The sequence below is a fragment of the Engystomops pustulosus genome, chromosome 1 (assembly GCF_040894005.1).
Source record: "Engystomops pustulosus chromosome 1, aEngPut4.maternal, whole genome shotgun sequence".
NCBI lineage: Eukaryota > Metazoa > Chordata > Amphibia > Anura > Leptodactylidae > Engystomops > Engystomops pustulosus.
Genome location: NC_092411.1, coordinates 69,782,932 through 69,810,378, shown reverse-complemented (window position 1 = coordinate 69,810,378; position 27,447 = coordinate 69,782,932). Strand labels below are relative to the sequence as shown.

The 27,447-nt window shown below is 39.8% G+C and overlaps 1 protein-coding gene across 12 annotated transcripts in view; it reads left to right on the top strand.

Moving 5' to 3' along the window:
* The first annotated feature begins 701 nt into the window (after positions 1-701).
* Positions 702-27,447, top strand: part of PITPNM2 (phosphatidylinositol transfer protein membrane associated 2) — a 202,802-nt gene continuing 176,056 nt past the window's right edge. For 6 of the 12 annotated variants that reach the window (XM_072144160.1, XM_072144167.1, XM_072144181.1 and 3 more), the window contains exon 1: positions 702-1,062. The gene's annotated coding sequence lies outside the window, so the exon portion shown is untranslated. The remainder of the gene's footprint in view (positions 1,063-27,447) is intronic. The other 6 variants (XM_072144201.1, XM_072144230.1, XM_072144216.1 and 3 more) reach the window with 2 other exon arrangements.

Here is a 27,447-nt window from a genome sequence, read left to right as displayed (position 1 = left end):
CGGTTGCAGAAGCCCATTACAGCTGCATTGTAAATATGTCTTTCTGCTTTCTCTAAGCATTTGCACTACAATATAATTGTGTGTTATAACTTACCTTGTATCCTGACAAGGATCCTCTGTGTAGTCCTAGGGGATGGGCTTTGGATGCATTTCAAAAAAACAATACATGACTTGTGTGTGCTGCTCACTCCTCACGTCTTAGCCACCACCTTTGTGCTTCTGTACAGCTCCTCCCTCCCCCATTGCTGTCAGCTCCCCAGGCTGTGGCCTTTGTGAAGGAGCAGGAGGGAGGAGCTGTACAGGAGCACAAAGGTGGGGGACAAGGGCTGAGCAGTCTGCAGCATAGACAAGTCACATGTTTTTTTGAAATGCATCTAAATAAAAGCCCAACTCCTGGGACTACACACAAAGGATTCTGTCAGGGTGAGTTATAACACACAATTATATTGTAATGCAAATGCTTAGAAAAGGCAGAAATACATATTTACACTGCAGCTGTAATTAGCTTTTGCTACCCGCCTTTAGTGAAAATGAGGTCCCTGGTGACAGGTTCCCTTTAAGTAGGGGGCCACCTGTATTTTCACTGTTATTTTTAGGTATCGCCTGTAGTTGGCGCAGAAAGGAATACAGTTTGCAGTGCCGCTCCTTGTCCAGCAGGGGGCTCTATAGGCCAGCTGTGCCCCGGTGCCGAGCACCCCTCCCCAGCCTCAGTGAGGGAATGTGATGCAGCCTCCGTGTCAGCACAGTGGGCCAGGCTTCCTATTCATACCGAAGCTGTCAAACCAGTCCCCCGTGTCCGAATAAACCGCGCTTCCTCTCCCAAAACACAGCGGCGGGGGTCCGGTATCCCGAGCACTGTCAGTGACCTGCAATGAGAGGCGGCAGGAAGGAGCGGACATTGCGGGAGGCCGGCTCTATGTAGCCGGTGCTACAGGATGGGGTGCACGGATTTCCCGGGGGTGTTCACACCGTGTGTGCACTGAGAGACCTTCACGGTGTAGGCCTGTGCGACACCGCATAGACCGGGCCAGACGGGCGGCCCCTGATCCATCATCCCCTGAGGTAGGTGCATCCCTATGTCTGCAGCATGGGCATCACGTCCTCTGCCATCTCTGTGCCTTCCTGTAAGATGCCATCCACTGCCTACATACCTCCATTATACCTGGATGTCATATACTGCCTACACCACATCTAGTCATATCATCTAGTCTTTATATGATTATATATGACTATTGTGTACATTGTAGCATCGCCTCCATCCCCCATTTTCTATATCGCTGACATATTCCGCTGCGTTGTGCGCGCAGTCTACATGTTATATAAGTGACGTTTCCCTGCTGCAGCTGTGGATTAATAATCCATGTTTCTCGTGTGCTATTCCGCCTTGGTATTTACCGCTACGTGGTGTTGCCAGGCAGTAAAGTCTCCAAACTCTCCTGTTTTCACTGTTCCAGTTTTCCTTTTATGGTTTTAACATGTTCATACACAAACACAAATGGAGGTAAATGAGACTGCCTGTGGGAATAATGACCTGAATTCCCCATCCTCTGCTACTTCATAATCAGGCGGCTTTTCATCCAGGAATTTTTCTTGGATTTACGGCTTCTGTCGTAGCTAGAATGTTTCGGATTTTTTGTAAATGAATCTGGTAATAGGCAGAACATTATGACAAATTCTAGTATATCCATGATTTACTCATGTAATCCTAATAATCTGCTAATATTCAACAACTAATGCAAGTGAATTGGGAATTTTATGTTCCGGGATATTAAGGGTTTGTACCGCAAGTGAAAGTGTATAGGGGATGTGTTTTGTTTTGACCAGCTACTCGGTTCTGATGATCAGCCATCAAAGGACCGACCCTTTACGGTGGAATAACTGAGGATGCTTCAGATGTGCCCCAGATATATGAGGAATGCAAGTATTTAAAATAGATTGGTTTAATGGGAAATGGTAGATACATAGCACTACAAGCGAGTTTCCAGGTAAATACTATTATTGACCTATCCTCTGGCAAAGTGATCAGCTGGAGTGTGACACAGGGGACCATCACTGTTTTGACACTATGGTGGTGTAGAGACCATCACAGCCCATTGCATCCACTCGCTGTCCAAACTTATCTGTGGCCATCTGTCACTTCCCTTTTATGTTAAGTTACCATTTTACCAACTTGGTAGAGACTATTTTTATTTATGGATGTATTTATAACTATCTTTATAATAATAATAAAAATAATTCCTTTATTTATACAGGCGGTCCCCTACTTAAGGACACCCGACTTACAGACAACCCATAGTTACAGACGGACCCCTCTGCCCACTGTGACCTCTGGTGAAGCTCTCTGGATGCTTTAAAATAGTCCCAGATTGCAATAATCAGCTTAAAATTGTCTGCAATGAAGCTTTATTGATAATTCTTGGTCCTATTACAGCAAAAAAATTTGAAACTCCAATTGTCACTGGGGCAAAAAAAAAAAATTGTCGGGAACTACAATGATAAAATATACAGTTTCGACTTGCATACAAATTCAACTTAAGAACAAACCTACAGTCCCTATCTTGTATGTAACCCGGGGACTGCCTGTATAGCACACACAGATTACGCAGCACTACACAGAGCTTGCCAAATCAGTCCCTGTCCCCATGGGGCTCACAATCTAATCCACCTACCAGTATGTTTTGTTATCTTTATTATTTTCTCAATGAGAATTCTAAAAAACAAAAACAGACTGTCCTGCTGTAGGCTGGGATTTTATTTGTCATTGAAATAGATCCTTGACTTCTTCTGTTGGATTCTCGGAAGTTTCTAACCACCAGAATTGAGTATGTTCTTGTATCTAAGGATTTGGATGTGACAGAATTGTTGACTACAAGCTTAATAGACTGATATTCTAATGTTAAAGGTCTCTGGGATGTATTGGTTTTTGTTCAGTTGAATAATGCAACATCGAAAAAAAATGTAATATGTATATTATGCGCATTAGACATATACGGTTTGTTTTTGTAAACTTGTTATTTATTTGCATCTTCTTTGATAGCTTTAAAATTGTCTAGAAAAAGCTTGTGGGTTACAGCTGTTATGACGTTAATCTAATTTTTTTTAACCGTAAACAAAAACAATTGGTGCCGAACATTGGTTAAGGCTAAGGAGTGCCGTGAAGTAGATGTAAAGTGACCTAAACATTCTGACAACTTTGATGCAGATTCAACCTGTCTAGTCTCGGGCGTTGTTCACATTACCATCTTGCCTATAATTGATCTTGGAAGACAGAGCCAAATGCCAAACCCCACCTTGCCCCGATAAACCCACTTGGGTCAGATTCTTGTTGGTCAGGCTGTCTGTTTTTAAGATGTATAACATAAAGTTTAGATGGGAGGTGTTTGTCCTTTGCATTACTTTGTTCTCCTACCAGCAAGGAGTTCTCATAGTTTTAGAAGATTTTTATCATTTAACTGTTTCCTGTTGCCTTAGAAGAAACTTATTGCTTTGCACTTTTTTTTTATTGTACATGTGATGAACATTTTACATCTCAACAAATGTGCCTTTATTTATGAACCCCAGAGAAGGTTACCACCTCATCAGTTAGCACAAGCCACTTCCCATATAAATATCTGAACAATTGGTTGGATTTTAACATAAAAAAAAACTGAGACAAAGCAGGGACAAACCAGCAATGAAATCCCATACTTGGTGACAGCTCCTCTGTTGTTATACATTTTCTTATTATTACTCAGTTTCATTACGGCTTGTCAAGAGGATTAAAAAACGAAAACCTCTACAAGAGAATTCAATACTTGGTAATGTTCTTGCACTCGTTGGCTGCTGCCTGGTATTTTCCACCACAATGACAATCTCAATATTTGTAATGATTTTTTTGTTTTGTTTTTCAATGGAAGAAAACAGAGGAACAATAAATAAAACAGTCTGACAGTGCAAGCATAAAATAAAAAGCTGGCTTACGTAAAGACATGTTCTGGTACCTAAAATAGAATATTAAATCAAGGATACAACTGTTAAGGGGATAAAACCCCCCTGTTGCCATGTACCTCCTATCCTATTCTACCTAGCCTCCTCACGTGTCCAGTGGGCACTGCTACTCCTATGACGCCATTTCAGATGTCTTCAACCATTTTGTCTATTCTTCTCATACTTATGCAGACTTTTCCTACAAAAAACAAAAAAGTAAATTGTCAGTTACCTTGCTCTCAAAGCACAGTTGCAGTATTTGTTACATGTTTTTAGCCAGGACTTAAAGCTAGGAGTACATTTATAAGGAATAGGATATATGACAAGGTCCTTAAAGGGATTTTCCCACCAAATAAGTTAGGCCCTATCCATCAGTGATGAGACCCCCACAGATGACAAGCTTGGGGGATCTGATGGGCACTGCCGGATTGCTCGGTAGTATCACAGAGTCATCAGAGTTATGTGTTATAATGCGCTGTGCACCTGTGTGACCATGGTCATATTTCTGTACACAGAAAGTAAACATAGAAGCTTCTATAGAATGACAGCAAGCAGAGGTCTAGAAAACTTTTTATCGTAAAACATTAACATTGATTTGCTGAAATGAGAATACCCTTTGGCTTGTTTGGTGGGAAAACCTCTTCATAAATATTTAGCTTTGGCATGGAAAACTGCTTTGTGTTTCAAAACTTTTAAAAAGTTCACAATGAACCTGTTGACAATTGACCAGTAGCATAAAAAACACATTGCACATCATGTTCTTTTTACGTTCCATCCTAGTGGCATCATCCAATATGAAAAGAACTGGATATGCAAATTAGTCGTATGAGGTCAAGGTGGCAGTGCTTACCTGTCCACCTCTGTCTGCCCCGCGACTGTGATGGACAGAGGGGATGCCACTAACCAGCAAGGGATAACTAGCTACCGATCACAAGTACAGTACACCCAGCTTTGGGAATGACAATAATAGCCTAGTGCTGTGCTACAACTACTCCTATAGACAATGAATGGAGCAGCAGGGCTCATGCTTGCTCTGATACTTCACCAATTATTTAGGACAGGATCCTTTCTTGTGTTCGGTGGAGGGTCCCAGCAGTTGGATCCTCACCGATCAGCTAGTTATCCCACCTCTTGTGGTTGTTTGTTTAAAAGCGCTGCTATTCTTTTAGATTACAAACAGAAGAGAAATGAAATATAAAGTTGCTTTGCATCATATCTGTTCTTTATTCTATGACTCAATATTTGCATTTTTTTTGTATATTTTTTTTATAAATAAGAAAATATTTTGTTTAAATATTTGAGAACTGTTGTGATTGTTAAACTGCCAAAATCTCAGCTGTGAAGTAGTGTTCTTTCACAGAACACACTGCATATTAAAAAGTGCCGAGATCTTACAGAATCTAGACTATTGCCTATCTGCCGAGCATCACTTGAAGAAAAACAAATATGCAGTGAATAATAGTGGAGAGGAAGATCTTGTTCTATTTCATATTTGGAAAATGCAATAACACGGTCACATTTTTTTAGAAATCCCAAATGCTTGGATGGGGATCGGACACTTTTGAATCCAACATTGGTATACCATGCAGCCATATTAGGAGATTAGAATTTCTACCACAGGTAGGCTGTATTGATTTCTATATCCCTAAACAGGCTTAGAAACAATGATGCTCGAGGAGCTCAGCTGCTTATATTCTTATACTAAAATAGCATCCTTATGTAAGTCAATTTAAGAATCTACTGTATAGGTCATTTGGGGCTACAGATAGTTGTAGATCAGACAAAATTGCTAAAAATCTTGCCCAAAACCACAAAAGCAAATAGCCCTTAAAAGACTTTATAACGTACTATGTAAACACTGTTATATAATGCCTAAAAACTAATTGGTATAGGTGGTTCTAAGACCACTTTTACACAGTCTGTATTTGTTCAGTATTTTGCAAATATTAATTACGGTGAAAGGCATCTAAAATATATTAATAACAAGACAATATAAAAGCTCCTAATATATCATCCTTCCAGCACAGCATAAAAGAATGACAAGGTGCAACCTGAGCGATAGATGGTGACTAAGCCAAACAATCAATGTAGCTTATAGAAAAATGGTTTGATCTTGCCCATCTTGCGCGCAGTAAAGGGGGGGGGGGACTGGTAACAGTGGGGCGTGAGGGCGAGTGCTGTATAGGGTATAACACGGGCAGTGCTGACACCAATATCCTGACCTGTATGGACCCTTTATACACCATTGCCAGTCCTCCCCAACCCCCACCCACCTTAAACTTGGCGGAAGACCTAACCATTTTCTATTGTTTGGCTTGGTCCCCATCTATTATTCAGGTTGCACCTTGAATAAGGTGATGAGGGATAATTATATTATGATCTTTTGTATTGTCTTGTTGTTATTTGTTGCTATATGTTAGATGCCCTTCACCGTAATTAATATTTGTATATAAATGGGTTGGTGAACCATAGCATTTCTTTGCTGTTGGCAGTGGATGATTTTTTTCTTACTGCAATCCAATTAGTATTCAGTATTTTGCATTAGTAATTGTCAACCAAATCCAGAAATGGTCCAAAACATGGAAGAGATGTAGATCTTTCCATTAAACCCTTTTTCCCTTTAAGTTAAACTTCAGGTTTTTGTTTTCATATACTGATGTGAAATACTGACAGTGTGAAAGTGGCTTTAGGTTGGTGTTCAGCACAGGTGAAAATATTGTGTAAATGCTTTGATTACCAAAGATCTAGAACTAATCCAAAAGATTTCCATTCAGTGGTTGCTCAATTTGAGTGGAGGGGAGGCAAAACAGCCAGCAGCAAATTCCATGTATATTAACTGGGAAATATGCAAATACGTTTTCATTGTATTAGCTAGGAAAACCTATTTGCATATTTCCCAGAATCCCCTAGTGGAGCATCAATAGCTATAAGTCTCCACACGCCTGCAAGGCAGCCTTAATTGGCAAACTCTCCATAATGAGAAATCCTCTTACTCCCTGATCCTATGTATATTCAATGGAAGCTGACCTGCATTTATGGCTCATGGCTATTGCAAGGAGAAGAGAACTGCCTTCTACCTATGTGTTACGCTGGGGCCAAACAGCTGGTGGTTCATGCATATGAGCACATGGTGACTCCCCGCACCATAACCAAGCATGTCCTTTATTTTGCCGTTTTGCACCCGCTTGGCTTTCAATGGAGAGGGGAGGGGTGCTGCCCAACCCTCTTCCCTCCTGGACGCGACTGTACGCTCGCCCAGACGTTCGTATGCATGAGACCTAAGATGGATTACACTGAAAGCAATGCATATTTATTTTAAATGTTACAGTGCAAATACTTAAATTCTTTTTTTTCAATGTTTACTCATCTAGAGTATGGCTTTCCTAATAAACCCTGGATAACGTCTCATCAATAGGATTTTTGATTATTATTCTTGATGGTATTTGCTCAGCCAAGACTACTCTGGCAAACATTTGTCACTGTGCGATTAGCAAATGTATCTGGGCAATTTGGCAAGTATCTGCATACACTGGCAGCTATTGCAATATATGTTACAAAACAGAAGTCATTGGCCAGACTAAGTTTCAGAAACCATACAAACGCCATACAATAAGACATTGTATTGGGGGAAAAACGCATAACCAATGGCATGTGTATTTCATTGTTAACCATTTTTTTTATTATTATGAATGCAAAACACAAGTTCCTACTTACTAAATGTATGAGAAATTTTTGAACAAGTGGCATGCAGCCGCAGATGCCTCAAAATTAGAAAGTTTAGGGTCATAATTTACCCTGCCCAATTTATTTGCAAATTAAATTATAATTTTTATTTTATGTAGGATTAATGTCCCCCAATGTCTAAATCCAAGCGCAGGACTGTGATTTCACATAAGGGGTAGATCTGAACCCAGTGTTAATCCATTAAGAAATATATGCAATATGGATATAAATAAGGAAAGCTCCTATTAAAATGCCCTTTTCCCCCACCTTCACCAAAACCAATTCCTATTTCGATATCAGGACTGTTAGGCGGGTGCTGCCAGGTTCTCATTGGAAAGGCTATTTAGCATCCTGGATGCTGAAACTTATGGCACTAATTGCTCAAAAATGGTGGGTGTGAGTGTTGGCTTGAGACAAAATTCTGGGAATTAGTAAATCGGTACCTAATAATGTAAGAAAAGATTTGTAGTTGGTGCAGGGAGGGTTCCTGCTATTCATTGAGAAAATGAGATTGAATGAAACGTGATATCAGACGTCCATTATAAGCAGTTTAGGGGGGAGCAAATCTGTCTAATATATAGACAGCTTTAATGTATCTCTCCTCATAACTGCAGAGTTTCAAATACATTTTTAGGCCTTGTTCTCAAGTCTTCAGTATTTTTATTGGTTTTCAAGTTGCAATAGCAGCAGTACTGTGAAAAATGCATTTATATTCCAGGATTGTAACTGGACAGTAAATGTTGGAATGTTGCTCCTCAGCTTCTTCCTTCTGCTATGAGTAAATGCAAGCCTTATGTTAAATACTGCTGCAGTCACTCAGAGCAGATGGGAGGGGCTGTGAAGCATTTTGATGGTGATCTCTCAGCACAGCAGTATGAGGACACATCACCAGTGTACCAAGTCCAGCAAACAGTCCTGCTTCTACTAACAAGACACATTGATGTATGTTTAAACAGCTCACTAGTGCTGCTATCTATTACTTATTTTTTTCTGTTGTTAATTATTAAAGATTTTCTTTTGGAGTGCTTTATCTTTCCTCATGCACGGTACAGTATTGCCACAGGGCGCCTATAGCCACCTATGGGAATGTGTGTATGTATATATATATATATATATATATATATATATATATATACGTCCCCACACGGCAAGTGTGAAAGGAGCCTAATGTGTTAAGTTACCATAAACCAGGAAAATACTTCTAGTCTTTAGTATTTGATACTTGTTCTTGATTCCTGTCACATCTTTAAATTATAGGTAGCATATTGCACTTTATTATTGTTTTTACGTGTTGCCAAAGCTTTTCCTTCTGCCAGTACTAATAATTCATTGTGTTTACTAAAGCAGAAGTGGACAATATATCCAGCCGATTTAGTAGAACATATTGACATGACTCTAGCTGGAGGCATTGAATGCGTTGGGCTTCATCAAGGTCACTTTTTCATTGTTCAGAGGGTTGTGTGTTAAGATAAATTAAACTTTAAAGGGATATTCTCACCTTCGATATCCACTAGTAGTGCTTGATAATTCACCACTGTAAAAATGGGGCCATACAAAATACATGCAGGATAAAGTAGGACAATGAATACTTACAGTATCGAACATAGGCGGTGTGTAGCTGTTTTAAGCTTTTATTTATGAAGAGGTTTTATAGACCCCTACAGCACTTCCGTAATTGGGGCGGTATTTGGACTAGAAAGGAATGCTGCCTGTGTGCTCAGAACAGAAAAGTAATTGTTTAATTAAAATTAATTTCCACTTAATGGTCTACTTTGCTTTTCAAGCATACCCCAGGAATATATATTTACCACTAATCCTTTTTATATAATGTATTGCTTCAGGTAGTCTTGTGCTGCATCAACATTTAAGCTGATGGCGGCTAGGTTGTAAATGGGATGGTCACCTTCCAATCATGTCCGCAATCTTCTACTCCATTACTGTACAAGTTCTCTCTCTTATCCATTAAATAAAGTCTAGAACCTATTCTATGTATGTTTGTATGCTGAATTTGGGGATAATAAAATGGTAAGAAACCTGGTAACTACCATATTGATTATGGGGCCCTCCCTGTATATAGGTTAACATAAAAGTGTAAGTTTACAGTGACAATTTTTTTTCCTACACATGGTTGGTTTTACCTGACATATAGCAAGAAAAATAGGATAGATTTTCAGTTCACCGTGCTGCTCCATAAAGTTTTATGTTCTAAATTGATAAGATAGCGGCTAGAACCATATCTTATCAGCGTTTAATTGGCCCTGGCTTGCTTCTCATTGTCATTAGCCGCCTGTATGACGGCCACAGTTATTATGGCTAATTGGAGTACCAGTTCTGACGGACAGTATTTAACCCCTTAACGCTGAAGCCACTTTTCACCTTCCTGACACGGCCCATTTTTTAAAATCTGACGTGTCTATTTAAGTGGTTATAACTTTGGAACGCTTTAACATATCCAGTTGATTTTGAGATTGTTTTTTCGTGACACATTGTACTTCATGTTGGTCGAGAAATTTAATCAATATGTTAAGTATTTATTTATGAAATAAATGGAAATTTGCCAAAAATTTTGAAAAAAACAATGTTTTCCAAATTCAAAATTTTCTACTTTTTGGAAAGTTAGTCATATCACTAAAATAACTTGATAACTAACATTTTCCATATGTCTGCTTTAACTTGGCATCATTTTTCAAACATCTTTTCCTTTTTTTAGGATGCTAGGAGGCTTATAACTTTAGGTGCAATTTTTCAGATTTTCACGAAAATCATCAAAACCTACTTTTGGAGGGTCAGTTTAATTAGAAGTGACTTTATAAGGCCTACATGATAGAAAACCCCCACAAATGACACCATTTTAGAAACTACACCCCTCAAAATATTCATAACAACCTTTGGGAATTTTGTTAACCCTTTGAGCGTTTCATGAGGGTGAAAGATAAATGAAAGTGAAATTAGAGAAATGTAATTTTATCTTACAATAGATTCATTGAACACTAAAATTTGCACCTTCACAATGGGTTAAAAAGGAAAATGCATTTTACCATGTTTAGGGCAATTCCTCCTGAGCATGCCAATGCCCATTTTGTCACTGTACCCCGCTGTACGGGCACAGGGGGGCACTTGGAATGGAAAGAGCGTTGTTTCGTTTTTGCAGGGCAAATATGGCTGAAAAAGTTTTCATGTGTCAGGATGAATTTGGAGAGCCCTAATGATACCAAAACAGAGGAAAGCCCCAACAAGAGACACCATTCTGGAAAGTACACCCCTTGGAGAGTTTAGCAACGTGTAATTTGTGTATTTGCCCAAACAGGTGTTTGATTCAATTAGGCCCCAAAAGGGAAAAAAGGTGAAAATGTTCTCAAAAAAGTCACTTTTACCCCAAATTTTTGTAAGCCACAAGGTATAAAAGATGAAACAACTCCCATATATGTGTAAAACTATTTCTCCTAAGCACAGAACTGCACCACTTTTGCATATAAAGTGTTGTATGGGTACACAGTAGGGCTCAGAAGGGAAGGAGGGGCTTTGGCCTTTTAGAAGCCAGATTTGACAATCATCCATTACATGTGTCAGGATGCATTTGGAGAGCCCTAGTGGTACCAAAACAGAGGGGAACCCCAACAAATGTCACCATTTTGGAAAGTGCACCCTTTGGAGAATTTAGCAAGGTGTAATATGTGTATTTTCCCCCACAGGTGTTTGCTTCAATTAGGTCCCTAAAAGGAAAAAGATGAACATTTTCCCAAAAAAGTCACTTTTACGGCTAATTTTTGTATCCCATAAGGCATTAAAGATAAAACAACCCCAAAAAATGTGTACTAGCATTTCTCCCGAGTATAAAATTGCCCCACACATGCAAATAAAATATTGTATGGGTACGCAGTGAAGCTCAGAAGGGAAAGAGGGGCGTTGGCCTTTTAGAAGCCAAATTTGACAGACATCCTTTACATATGTCAGGATGCATTTAGAGAGCCGTAGTGGTACCAAAACAGAGGGGAACCCCAACAAGTGTCACCATTTTGGAAAGCACACCCCTTAGAGAATTTAGTAAGGTGTAATATGAGTATTTGTCCATATAGGTGTTTGATTTAATTAGGGCTTAAATAGGACAAAGGTGAACATTTTCTTATAAAGGTCATTTTACTCCTAATTTTTTATAGCCACAAGGGATAAAAAAAATGTAATAACCCCCCAAAATGTGTAAACCTATTTCTCTCGAGTGTAGAAGTACCCCACATGTGTATATAAAATGTTGTATGGGCGCACAGTAAAAGGGAAGGGGGATGTTTGCCTTTTAGAAGCCAAATTTGACAGAAATGTCTGACATGCATTTGGAGAACCCTAGTGGTATAAAACAGATAAGAATCCGAAAAGTGACCCTAATTTTTGAACACACACCCCTTAGAGAATTTTGCAATGTGTAATATATGTATTTGACCCTACAGGTGAATGATCCAATTAGGCCCTAAACATTAAAAAGGTGAAAATTTTCCTATAAATGTCACTTTACTCCTAATTTTTGTAAGCCACAAGGGATAATATATTAAATAACCCCGAAAAAGGTGTAAAACTATTTCTCCCGAGTGTAGAAGTCCCCCACATGTGCATATAAAATGCTTTATGGGCGCACAGTAGAGGAAAAGAGGGGTGTTTGTCTTTTAGAGGCCAAATTTGCAAGAAATCCTTCACATGTGTCAGGATACATTTGGAGAGCCGTAGTGGTACCAAAGCGGAGGAAAACCCGAAAAGTGACCCTAATTGTTGAATGTACACCCCTTGGGGAATTTAGCAAGGTGTAATATGTGGTGTAGTGTAATACACGTCGTGAAATGAGCATTTGAACATACAGGTGGTTTCCAAATACAATGTGCGATGGAGTCCAAGATGGAAATTGCAATTATTTCTGGAACGTTCAGTGCCCGTTATGTGGCGCCCCTTATGAAATAATGGAGGGGTATAGGGAGCAACGTGACCTACCAGTTGTTAAATTATTCATTTTACTGAATTCACAACAGGTTGGGCGTGAATTGTGAATGTGTTGCGTATAAGGAGGTAGAATATACCAGGGGACCAACTAAACTTTTGTCACACTTGGAGTTGTCGCAGGTCTCTTAGTAGTATATAGTGTCCATCCTTAGTATATAGTGTCCATCCTTAGTATATAGTGTCCATCCTTAGTATATAGTGTCCATCCTTAGTATATAGTGTCCATCCTTGGTATATAGTGTCCATCCTTAGTATGTAGTGTCCATCCTAACTCCTCTTTTGGAACAAACTCTTTTCTGAGTCCTTCCTTTAGAAGCAGCAGAATTTACCGTGAAAAGGCTGCCCTGACAAAACACAGGAACATCTAAACCAGAGGTACTGGGGCCCCGTCCTTCTTGTCCCAATATTAGTTTCCTAATTTCTTCCTCTTGAAAACGGAGAAATGATACGGCAGGGCGTGCACATTGGAACAGCACATAAGAGTTGTACAGCGTAATCTGTACAATGTGCACGGCCAGCGCTTTTGTACCATATCTTCGTTTTTCATAGGGAAATTATCGCCAAGTGTTGCTCTTATTCACCCTAGCGATGCCCATTGTGACGAATATTGCTGCTTTTAGCTGGACCAAATCGACCAGCCAATAGCGGCAAACATGGACAGAGGGGGGCAACAAAACCCCTCTGAACCACAAGGCAAAATCGGTGGCTGAAAGGAACAGCCGCCACCCTGCCCCGATCACCGTGTCTACAGACATGGTGATCGGTATTACTGACGTCATAAGTAAATTCGCTGCTATTGGCTCGTCTGAATTGATGAGCCAATAGCAGCGATAATAAACTGGGGGTGTGTGGGGGGGACGTAACCCTTCTGGTCCATGGGGCAGGATGGATGGCTGTCAGGAACAGCCGCAGTCTTACCCCGATCACTGTGTCTGACCGGTGTTGGCAAGTCACTACCCGCCGCACCGTTCTATTACAACGCACGTTGGGAATAGACTGTACAATCTTTATTTTTTAAGCAATTTAGACAAATAAGGGCTTATTTTTTGCGAGACGCGATGCACTGTAAAAAAAACTTTATTTTAGAGGGTGTTTAGCTTATCGAAGCAATTTTATTCACTTTTTTCGTGTGGAGGAAAATAAAATCATCAATTCTTGTTTTGGATTTTTAGCATTTTTTGGGGGGATGTTCGCTGTAGCATAAAAATAATATATTATCTTTATTCTACGGATCACTACGATTACGGTGATACCTCATTTATATAGTTTATTTCATATTTGTCCAATTTTATTGAAGGAAAACTAGAATAGAAAAAATTGCATTTGTTTTAGTATTGCCATCTTTATAGTGGCATAACTATAGTATTTTTTGGTTGACGGAGCTGGTTGTGAGCTTATTTTTTGCGTGACAAGTTGTTCTTTTCATTGGTATCATTTTGGCGCTTGTAACTTTTTTGGATCACTTTTTAGAACATTTTTTGTAAAGCAATTTGATAAAAAGTTTTAATTTTTGGGGTTTTTTTTTTACCACGTTCACCTAGAGGGTCCAATTATGATTAGGATTTATTGTACAGATTGTTACGGACGCGGCGATACCAAATAAGTGGGTTTTTTTTGTGATTTAGTGTATTTTATACTTTATTACTTGTGTAAAGGGAAATGTGGTGTTTGGGGGGACTTTCACTTTCTTTTATTATTTATTTTTATTTTAAAAAACCTTTATTTATTGTTTTAACTTTTTTTTACAGTTAATGACATCTAAGCTTGAACAAGTGATCTTCTGATCACTTGTTCAAGCTATTTTACAGGTTACACAGTGCAATACAGATGTATTGCACTGTGTAATGTAAGACACTGAGCATGCTGCGCATGCCCAGTGTCTTACAGCCGGGTCCTGCCAGAAGGCAGGACCCGGCTTCCGGATGAAGATCTCGCAGCCCCGGGCACCGGCAGTCCCGGGGCTGCGATCGGAGCAGCGGACCCCCCCGGTAAGCGCCGCGGGGGGGTCCGATTCCCCTCACATTACATTTAAATGCCTCTGACACGCCGCGGTCAGCGCGACCGCGGCGTGTTAGGGGTTAACACCCGCGATCGGAGAAATCTCCGATCGCGGGTGTTAGAGGCAGGTGTCGGCTATAAAAGCTTGACGTAATAATACTGCATTTTGCGGGAACGCACCTCCCGCCATGCAGTACTATTACGTCAAATGTCGGGAAGGGGTTAAATATATATATTTTTTAAGAGACATATTCTTGATAGCTAGTTCAAGTTTAATCGTCGCTATTGTAAGGGCTTGTTTTTTGTGGTTGAGTTAGATGTTGATTATGGTACCATGATTTTTTTTTTAATGGATATTTAGGGGGGGGGAGTTGGGGATTTCTGACCTTCTGGTTTTTTTTTTCCATACAGTTTTCAGATTTCACTATGCAGTATAAATGTTACGATAACTTTTTATTTATTCATGAATTAGTTCTCTAGGTCAGTACAAATCTGAAGACCCCAAATGTGTGACTTTATTAATTTTTTAAAAGTTTTTTTACTTCACTTTATCCTAGTGTTGTTTTTATTTTGATAATTTTTATTAATGTTTTTAGAAACAATTCAGCATTTTTTTTCACCGTTTTGTAACGGTTGTTGCTGGGTCTAGAAAACAAATGCAAGGACCAACCTGGTGAGATTTCTTGGCCTGTCATGAAAACAGCAGCTTGTGACTGCTCTTTGGGTTGCCGGAGCAGGAAACGCTCATCTCTTGGTGCTCCTAACTGTATCCCTGCTATCGTGATTCAAGAGGGATAATTGACTTTAAGCCTTTTTAGACATACAGCGCTAGGTAGTGGTTAAGTAACCCTGGTTTGCTATGTTTTTTTTGTATGGGTATTTTTGTGTTTTGGCATTTTTATGTGTGACTCTCTAACACAGAATCTCACAACCATATAATAAGGAGAATCTGCATCAAGAGTATCTGTCACCTCTCCTAACACTTCTGTTTCGGCAAATTATTCCTTGTTAAATGAAGAGTTGGTAGCATTGTTTCTTATACCCAGCTAAGAACTTTTTACTAAATCATTAGCTGGGTGTTACTATTGGTCATACACATACTCAGATGGGGTATTAATCTGAATTAATATTCACTTGGGTAAATCTTAACTTGATTTTTCCTTAATGCACTGATAGTGTAGCCTATTTATTTTAATTGGGAATGTTCACAATTGGCAGAGTACAATGAAGTTCCATTAATCAATTGTCATTTTTTAAATATTATATCCATTTTAAAGGAAAACCATGTTTTAAAAATTTCAATATGAACTATTACATTAGTTGTGACTGGTATTGATATCAATTGAAATTGATATTTGCTACATAACCTTATGTTTGAACCATTAGATATTGACAAAAACCTGATAACTAATATTTTGATTGTAGTGTGAAATATCTTTCTGTATGCGCTGTTTATATCTTGATGACTTACTTTTCAAATCATTAGTCCAAATCCTTATTTAGAAATAAGGCAAATTTAAATATAGTAAATACTCTAGTACAGTGATGGCGAACCTTTTTGCAGCCGAGTGCCCAAACTGCATCCCCAAACCCCGCTTATTTATCGCGAGATGCCAACCTAAAATTAAAGCAGTAACTTATTGCTCCCTGTTCAACAACTTTCAATCATATTGGCCTCCTGAGGACAGCAACACAGTAGAAAGATGGAAAATTTTCATCATTTTAGGTTCTTTCCAGTTTCCCTCTGTACACAGAGAATCGTGGGCACAGCAGGAGGTCCTCCAAAAATAATCCAACCTTGTCTAATTCTCCCTCTTCCTACAGTCCCAAGTAGCGAAGTAAGTATCAAAATATGACTGAAAGCAGCATCTTTTAAATTCCTTGGAACTGCAGGAAGATTCTTTGAGTCTTATCTGGTGTGCTGGGGCGATGTCCCGGGTGCCCTCAAAAAGGGCTCTGAGTGCCGCCTCTGGAACCCGTGCCATAGGTTCGCCATCACTGCTCTGGTATAAGCCGAGTTTTTCTGCATAGTTTTCTGCTGAAAAAGCCCCACTCGGCTTATACTCACATCCTTGCTCACTGCCTGCATGCACCCACAGCTTATACTCGAGTCAATAAGTTTTCCTATTTTTCCCACCAAAAAAATGGGTACAGTATTTTTTGGACTATAAGGCGCATTGGAGTATAAGGCGCACCATCAATAAATGCCTGCTAAAACATCTAGCTTCATATATAAGGCGCACTGGATTATAAGGCGCACCTAATTATAAGTATGAATGACCAGCAGGTGGCAGACCTGTGCACAGTTCAAGGCAGCTGTTGTCTGTAAGTATGGTTCATATATAAGGCGCACTGGACTATAAGGCGCACCTTTGATTTCTGAGAAAATCAAAGGATTTTTTTGGGTGCCTTATAGTCTGAAAAATGCGGCACCTTGGCTTATACTCTTGTCGGCTTATACTCTAGTATATATGGTAAATTTTTTCACAATGTTTGCATTTTAAAAGCTTGAGTCACTACACTACTTTATTCCATGGTTTTCGTATAACCATGCATGTTCTCATGTTTTTGTGGATTTGTTGTAACAAGGTGTACAGTACACTTAACATCATTGAGGATTCTGTGAAATTCTACAGCAAAATGCATATAGCATGTTTGAAAGGAGAAAAGCTTGCTAAAAATGTGACCTATTGATGTGGCTGCTAGAAAAATAGTTTTAACCCTAATAGTATATGCTGATGCCAAATGAGCCCCGTGCAAGTGGTTTTCAGAGCTTATAACACTGCAGTGTGTGCTAAATGGAAACTGAAGTTTTTTTTCAGACTCTCAAATTAGGCTGGGTTCACATCATGTTATTTGACATATGTTGTAAGGACACGTCAAGAATTCTGATGTTTCTTAACAAGGTATGGCACGGACATGTGTGTCTATATGCGGGGGAGGAGCGTACTTTGGCAGCAGAAGGCGATTGGCTGCTTTTGAAGAACGGGGTACTCCTCCAGTGATGTCATTGTCCTAATAAGGACAGTGACATTACCAGGTCCTCCCTCCTGCACAGTGACATATATGCTCGGCAAGGCTTTGAGGAGAGATGCAATACGCTGCATGTGCTCCCCATAGCTGTCTATAGCCTCCGATAAGAGTATATATTAGCGTATAAAATGGCGTGATGTGAACTCAGCCTTAGTAATATCTGAAAGAAAAAAACTTTTACAACATTTAAAATTTTTATTAAATAAGACTAAATGTGACCCACTTCAGTCAGTGATTGGCTGAGCAGTGATTCCCAGCCATTCCCTGCTATAAGGGAAGTCCATTAGGAAGCTCTGCAAGATCGGAAGGGACCTACTGGGGACTGGAGAGTTGAGTATGGCACTTTTAATAATTTTTTTTGTAACCTAATTGCAACTATCTAAAGGGGATTGATCGCCACAAAGTTTCTTGTATTACTTTTCTAGATTAAATGGGCTCATTTACCAAGGGAGCGCACATTTGTTCGCCTTTTTTGGGGCTTACACGGCTTGCACAGGTATTTTACTGGTGTCTGCGCTGGGATTGTGTCGCACACAATCGTTTTTTTGGCGCAGCTGCGCTGGCTTCCCTGCGACACAAATTAGGGGGCTTGCCTTTGGATTATCCAACTGATTCGGACTGAGCGCAGGATTTAAAGGGGTTGTCCGAGGTTTTTTAAAAAAAAAAATATATATATGTGGCCGGGAGCAGGCTGACTAAAATAATAAAGCTGTACTTACCTTCCGGTGCCCTCCCGTATCCAGCGCTGCTGTCGCTCCGGTCCGGGCGCCATGTAAACAAACATGGCCGCCGGAGCAGCGCTACATTCAGCTTCCGGCCGGCCGTGGCCGGGTACGCCTATCCGTCCCTATACACAGCATTGTGTATGGGGGCCGGAAGGTTGTTTTGTCCGGCCGGAAGCTGAATGCAGCGCTGCTCCGGCGGCCATGTTTGTTTACATGACGCCCGGAGCGACAGCAGCGCTGGATACGGGAGGGCACCGGGAGGTAAGTACAGCTTTATTATTTTAGGCAGCCCACTCCCGGCCACATGTATTTTTTTATCAAAACTCGGACAACCCCTTTAACTAGCACTTATATGCTCTGTCAGACCTGAGCGGTGAAGCGATGTATTCATGATATCGGATGCAAGATCTTTGTGAATTGCTGCACATTGCATTATTGTCGGACAATGCACTTTCGGTGAACAGCTTTGGCTGTTGATTCTTCATTTTAAACCAAATAACCAAAATTGCTAAATATTCCGTTACATAAAGCTACTGTAAATCCCTCGGTTTGCATAGACCATTCCAACTGTTTTGGTGCTGAAAATCACTTGGGTACATTAGTCTCTGTAAGGCTTTGTCTGAAAACATCATTGTTCTTTTCTGTAATATATACTGTTACATGTTTTTTTTTATGGTAAACAAATCTGCATCCCTTTTACTAGTGTCTTGGTGCCAGCTTATACGTTTGTAAAGACTGATCACTATGCTGCACACAAAATGTCATCTCACAGTCGGCTGTAATCACACGGCTCCATTTCAGTAATGGCCATTACTTTCCTCTCTCAGGAAGGAAATTCTATACCATGTTTCCTGTTTAGTCAGACATTTTGCTGTCCCAATTTAAATTAGAACAGAATTAGAACAATTAGAGCAGATTCCTTGAGAAAGTGATCATTAACCTCTTGCTTTCCAGAATATATTTCTGCATAGAAAAGATTTGGTTTTAAAGAGGACCTGTCCCCCTACCTCACACGCCTATTTTTGGTAATATTACTATTTTCACAGTGAATAATTATTGTGAATGTAATTCTCTCTCCTGCAAATGAATACATATATTGATATATTGAAATATTTATCCTACTATCTCCTTTGTGGAAGGGGTGCTTACACAAGGGCACCTGTGTGATGTTTTCAGGTCACAAACAAGGATCTGTGGTCCATATTTCCTCCATATGCAATCTGTTGCCGAGCCTGGTCTGACTTGTCAAGTGTTTGTTTTTTTTTTCCTTTTTTTCCCTTTTTTTTTTTTTTTTTTGAAGATCAGCAAAAAAAGAGCTCACAACTTATGTTGCTAGCATGTCCAAACCTCTTAAAGGGTCACATAACTGACATAATTGCGTTACCTATAAACTGGTTATACAGACAGCACATGAATGACACCTGTGTGGCATCTGTAATTGGGACCATTAAAAACATGTTTTTTTTTTTTTAATATTCATTTTTATTGAGTTTTTCAAATATAAAGGATTGCAAATGCAAACATTAAGATATTACAATTAAAGATTGTTTGACAATGCATTTACAGAGGTATATATATTTCAAAGAGTTATTGCTATATATCATCTAATGTAATGTTTCTGCTTATTCGGATAAAAACATGTTAATGTACATGGGTCTATTGAAAAAATTGATGGCTCCAAAACAACCTATCACTGACTGTACTCATTGGAGTTGTAGAAACACAACCTCAAACTGTTAACGCCAGAATGTCAAAGGACCTCCCAGAATTTATAAATTCTTTTGGAAACGTGTCCCCTTTATCATAACCAATGGAAACACACTCTAATGAATGCCAATGTTTATTAAGAGTAGTAATCTAATTTTTCTATAATTGATAAGCTATCCTATACTCAGAGCTGCTCTGCGTACCATCTACAAAGAATATATAGAGGCTGTAGCAAGGGCACTGCCCCTTCAAATAGCTGTTCATTGGGGCTGCCAGGAGTTGGACCAGCATGTCTTATTTTGACGATTTAGGATTTGCTATTCATTTTAAAAGTAGAGTGTCGCAACCCTCTATTGGCACACTGGTGAGCCACACCCAGCTTTCCTTCAGTATCTCTGGAAAGCTGGGTGGCTTTTGTTTGTGCTCAGGGCTGCACTGCTGGGGATGAGTGACTCAAGTAGTGGCCCGTCAGCTGCTGTAGGTGGTATCCTGGGGCTGCGTATAAGGAAGCCCCTCAGCTGTCTCGGGCGGATCATTACACCTGTGTTTGGATCAGATTGTGCTGATGTCGGCTTTACCTTTGTTTGCTGGAACTCTGAATCCTGCCAGTACCAGCAAATCTGGAAACCCGCCTTGGGTCTATGCAAGTAGCCCTGGGACCCTGTGTTACTGTGCTGGAACTCTGAATCCTGTCAGTCGTGCTGGAACACTGTTTCCTACCAGCAGATCTGGAACCCCCCTTGTGACTTTTTGGTCCATTTTTAAGCTTGCGTTTTCAGTCCATTTAAAAATGCATACGGTTTTTTAAATGTATCCATTTTTTACCATTTATTGGCTGCTTTGAACAGTTTATAATAGGTTCAAAGCAGCCAAACACATTGTAAATGGTAAAAAATGGACGCGTTTTGAAAAACTCATGTCATTTTAAACGGACTGAAAAAGCATGCTTAAAAATGGATCATGGCATCCCCTTACTCCCATTACTAGCAGGATTTTACCAATAATATGAAAGCTCCTGATAGGATAATCCAATTCCTTGTCATCAGAAACAAGTCGGTTTATCCCCTTCCATGTCTGATACTCTTTTAGCACAAGCCAAGCAGATATATTTTAACATTGGTAATGCAAGGGCGCAGAAATTAATATAATATAAAATGTCCGTGGAAGATATCTGAATATATTTTAGTATAGCTGTTCAATGTGAATTTCCATTGGGTTTTGTGAGAATGGCGACCTGAAAGCATGGACGTCAGAGGTGACAATTTTATCCCAGATGTGAATGATATTCCAGGCAATGTTTCTGTCTGTCTACCCACAGCAAAAGTCACATTTTTACTTGAGGCCCACACACAGAGAAGACAAACATGCCAAGATTGAAGCTCAGTCACTGCCAAAAAAGGATCCTGGAAGTCTGACAATCACAAGATACTCTTCAGAAACTATTTAAGCGATTCTGAATAAGGATACTTGTAAAAGAAATATGATCACTTATGAAGAAAAATCCTTACTAGCAGACGTATCTGCGGTATCCTCCCGAGACAGTGTCTGAACATAGGAAGAACATTCTCAAACCCGTGGCTTTTAGTTATCTATAAATTCCCTTATCTTCAGGATATTTCCTTGCTTTGAAGTATTTAGATTGTTTAGGATTTAGTTATTTGACGTGAGTTATATGTACACATTGTTGATGTTGCTATAGGGATATCTTGTACAGTTGCTGCTATACAGTCCCTGTGTCTGCATGGCTTTATGAAGTAACGATAACATAGGACTGGTAAAGATAAGCAAGTGCTATTTTATGTCACTACAAAGCATGTGTTTCCAGAAATAGTCAGTCCAGAGCTTATTTCTGGAGAGGGTGGAATTTGTTTATTTTGTTATAAGAAGTCTCTGTCTCTGACCAGATCTTTCAGATTCGTAAATGTGTAAACAAAAATCCTTTATTTTTTTTTATGGCATGTGACCACAAGAGGTATACTGTATATTTCAGAAAATGTCAGCAATATACTGTATTGTATTATGCAGTACATGTTTTTTTCTTCCTCCTTTACTATAACGAAAAGTGCATAAAAAACGGCTTAAAATCTTGGAGACAAGGTTATGGAGGACATTTATCAAAGCCCTGAAATGGTCGCAATTACTTGCAAACCACGAGTAATTGTGCTTATCTCCCCTTTTACTCCACCTCTACGCCAAGTGGGTGACAGACTGCGCACTTGCCTGCAAACTTTATTATGCTCCAATTCTGCCTAGTGTAGGATTGTACACGGGCGCAAACCAAACACTAGATAAATAAGTAAACCCGGGGTCTGATGTATCTAAGGGGCAGGGACTTCATTGTGCACTGTATGATACATGTTCCCCGGGCATGTTCCTTTGGCCCTTTGCAGTACAAGACCCTATAAGCCCAAACTTGAGAAGGAGGCGCATCCAGCAGGTGTTTGAGTATATAATTTAAAAGCTCTCTGTTACTGACGCCTTTAGGAGCTTCCTGATGTGAATGTTGGTTGACCACACCCATTTGTAGTCATAATAATAATACCTTTATTTATATAGGGCACACAGACCACGCAGTGCTACACAGAACTTGCCAAATTGTCCCCAATGGGGCTCACAATCTAATCAACCTACCAGTATGTTTTGGAGTGTGGGAGGAAACTGGAGGACCCAGAGGAAACCCACGCAAACATAGAGAGAACATACAAACTACAAGCCACCGTGCTGCCTACAAGTCCCCTCCTTGAAACTTGTAATTTATCATTATTTCGCTGCTCATACTAGGCCGACTACAAATAATTTCATTCAAGTCACTGTTGAGGATCCCCTAGGACTAGAAAAGTTTTTTTTTTTTCTTAGTGTTAAAGCATGAAATCAACATTAAAATTAAGGGGCGTTGCTATGGGAAGATTGGAAATTGTAGAACACAGCACTTGGCTATCTCTAGCACTCTAATGGAGTCGGTGCTAGCTAACCGCTACCCCCTTAACGACACGCGCCATAATAGTACGGTGCGGGTACATGGAGAGGGCTCACGGGCTCACGAGCCCTCTCCATAGCCGGTAAGTCTTTACTGCATATTCACCAAAGACTTACCGGTAACACCCACGTGGGTGTTATCCCGCTAATTTACTGCGTTTAACCCTGTAACGGAAAATGGCCCAAAGTCTATAAAATTCTATAAAAAGTGATCAAATGGTCGTATAGTTCTAAAAATGATAGCATTGAAAACGTTATCAAAAGTCGCAAAAAATTACACCACCCACGGCTCCGTACACTGAAGTATGAAAAAGTTATCGCCAAAAGATGGCAAAATCCCCCCCCCCCAAAAAAAAACACATTTTTGTACATGAGGTTTTCATTTTTGTAAATATATGAAAACATTAGAAAACCTATACAAAATGCGTTTTTTGCCATTTTCACTGCATTTGGAGTTTTTTCCCCACTTCCCAATGCACGGCATGGAATATTAAATACCGTCACTATGAAGTGCAATTTGTTCCGCAGAAAACAAGCCATCACAGAGCTCTTTACTTGTAAAAATAATAAAGTTATAGATTTTTGAAGGTGGGGAGTGAAAAATGGAAATAAAAAAACAAAAAAGGGCCCGGTCGTTAAAGGGTTACTGGTCAGATTGGTATCGCCTATCTTTCAGATGGGTACGGTAATAAAAGCAAAACTTGAGACAAGCTCTTTAATCACTTCACAGGACCTGCTTTAGCCAGTAACTGTCTCTAGTGACATAGGGACTAGCACAAAGCAGGGAACGTAGCCCTATTTTTTGGTTACCCCAGTCCTGTCTCCTGGGGGGTTTCTCCATTATATTCATCACATGTTGTGTACGCCTCGTGACTTGCTGCAGTAATATTATTTTTAACTGGATGTATTAAAAGGTTAGTTTCCATTATAAATACATTCTATTCCCACGTGTGAGTCTTTGTTCCAGGACAAATGCAAAAGTCACGTTGAAAATATTGGTGTCTGGATATATTTAGACTACTATATCTGGAGCTGGAAAGATGGGACAAAAACATTCTCTAGTTTGCTCTGTGATGTTATTGGTCCCATTGGGTTAGTGGAGCTCTGTGGAATAATTCACAGGGCCTCTGCTTAGAAATACATTCTCTGCTCTCTTTAACCTAGTGTTCTTCTTAGCTTCTTGCTGTCCTTGCAAAGAAACACAATCTAATATTAGAACACTGGCCTTTTCTTTTCAGTTTTTTTTCCCCTCATCAATATTTATGCAAAATGGATGAGCAGGAAAAGGATTTTTTTCTTCTTTTTCTTCCCTTTTTTAAATATAAACTAAAGTTTAGTTTTCTTCCTTTAGAGCAAGCAGCCAGATGGCTCAGAGTTTTGGCTTTAACACAGCTAAAAGAGATGAGATGCGAGCTCAGTCAAATCAGTTTGTGGGCTGCCTGAACAGATGTTCTTTCAAATGAGGGTCAAGAGGGAAAAAAATGTTTATTTCTGCTAACCGGTTGAAATTCAGCAGCAGATACGGTTAGTGGAAGAATAAGTAAAAAGAACGTAATATAGGTGCTGATCTACAATATGAATCGCCATTATCCCAGCTCGGCCACACAAATTAGCTGATTATACAGGGTGTCAGTCAAGCACTGGGGGTGTGGCTGTACCTCCCACTCATGAATAAGCTGGACAGTATGAATATGCTAATGACTCATTGGACATTTGCATACAGCGTTAGGACCTCATTGCTTAGGTTTACAGGCATGTGGAGGGACAATGAAGGGATAGAGGCAATGCTCTCTAATGGCAGTTTATGAAAATCTATTTAGATTAGGGGGGTTATTTTGCCTGACGGGTTCTCTTTAACGCAATGCGTGTGTGTGTGAATAGCGCATTAACATTACTTTATATAAATGCAAATGTTAACACCAATGTAATTGGGCATATCTCTTCTCATCGGTTGAATTGTGTTTCAAAACGCAATGTGAACGCCACGAAGCATTTAGATAGAGGAACGCATACATGTTCTGAAAGGCAAATGAACATAGGCCGTGATAGTAAGTAGTAGCTTAATCTCCACTTGCAAAGAGCCTATATTGGAGACTTGTACGTAAATCAATCCATGCTCAACTAGGTAGACTTGGGGTATCTAACCTCCTTCCCCATAGTAACTAAAACTTGTTAGGGCATTTCCGATTCAAATTCACATATTTAACCATAAAATTTAACAAAAAGTGTCTTAAAATCTGGTAATCACTGCCTCAGATAAACAGCAAGACAATAGATAGCATCGAGTCATGAAATGAAAAACCCAAGTGTGAAAAACGAAGTAAATTTCATGAATGAATAACTTGTATAAAGACCTATAGCAGCAGCTGCATGTATTTGGCTGTAGTGGATAAGTGCTGTCACTGCACTTTATTTAAGAAGTAGTTCCCTCTTGGTTACTCTTATTGAGGCCAATAATACAAATTTATGGTTCTTGAACAACCTCTTTGATCATTTTCTGTACTACTTTTCTTTGCCATGTTGCTTCAGTTCATTGAAGTTTGTGATGATCCATTTTTGTGGAGTTCTGTTAAGGTTCTGCCACAGCATTTCAGGAATAAGCATTATTCATTTACAAATGGGGCCTTAAAATAGAAGTTAATTTGTAATTGGTTGTTATTTAAAATTGTGCTCCCCTTAGCAGAAAAATGCTGTTGACATACAATGTAATGAAGAATTAAAATACTACTGACCCTTTAATGAGTCCATTGATTTTCTCAGCATGGAGAAGACACAGGACATAAGATACCCACTGGTCACATGTCCACATCACATGTCTTGCACCTGCCTGGACAGGTCATGTGATCACCACTATGTTTGGCTGTAGTCGGTTGGTTGCAGGGTATCCAGTATGGCCCGTGTTGTGTTGAGACGTCATCTCAGTGAGGTAATGTGCAGTGATGGCAGTTACACATCATTACTATGGTAACAGAGCAAGAATGTCTGTCACATCATCACTGGGAGCAGAGCATAAGAAGAAAGAGCTGTTATTGTGAACTAAAGGATCATGGGACTTGTAGTTTCCAGTGGCGGTCATCTTGGAGATAACTCTGCCTACTTTAGAAAGCCCATAACATTTTGTGAATCATAAAATCAAACTATTTGAGCTTCATTTTGTGACTAAAGACATTGAGTTTTGTTAAATCTATTTACTTATAGCAGTGGTGGCGAACCTATGGCATGGGTGCCAGAGGTGGCACTCAAAGCCCTTTCTGTGGGCACCCAGGTCTTTACCCAAGCACAGAGTTTGCCAGACAGGACTCAAGGCTCCTGTGGTCCAAGACGGCCCAGGACGTGCCATGCTCAGCACCATTTTAAAGTGAAATCCTTGGCTGCCAGTACTACAGCAGAAGTGAGAAGGTGTGGATAGAGATGGATTGTCATTGGAGCTCCTGCTCTGGGTCCCCTTATTTTGCCTCTTCAGGAGACCCTGAAAGGAAGCTACAATCCCAATTTCTCCATCTTCTTATTATTGTATTGATGTACTCAGGATGCAAATACGATTGAAACCTGTAATACAGCAAGGATCAATAAGTTACTGCTTAAATTGTCATGTCGGCACTGTGCGACATATAAGTGGGTTTTGGTTGTAGTTTGGGCACTCTGTCTCTAAAAGGTTCGCCACCACTGACTTATAGCATCATGTGTTTTTGTATCAGACGTTCATATTCCTGGACTACTCCTTTTAGGGTCTGCATGTTAACTAGGCAATTGTAACAAAGTGATTTATGATCCTATCATGTTATGCTGTTGTAGATTTGCTGGTGTACTCAGAATTATTATTGCTTGACCCAATTTTGTCCATCTCAACGACTGCAAGGTGTCTGCAAAACGAGCCCAAATCTTCACCCCCTCTACCCCCATGACACTTAGTATGAGGTCATCTTCTCTGTTTGGTTTTCCATAAATGCACCAGTAAGCATGAAGGCCAGGCATCTTCATTTTGGTCATCCATAGGACATTTTTCTACAAGTTTTGTGTTCACATGGAGCGTTAAAAAATTTGGAAAGAAGCTTTCTCCTGGCAACCTTGACAAACCAACCATTCTTATATTTTCTTTTTGTCATGGTACTTTTCCTGAACTTAACCGTAGAGTCTGACATGTGGCCCTTCAGGTTTTTTCAGATTCTCACATGCATCTTGAGGTATTGTCTACTCACTGCTGTTTCTAGGTTGTATGTTGTAAAGGGCAAATCTCAAAATCCCCCCCCCCCCCCCAGTTATTAACCCCTTATCACCGACACTAGTTTTCAGCTCAATGACCAGACTCGATTTTCAAATCTGACATGTCTCACGA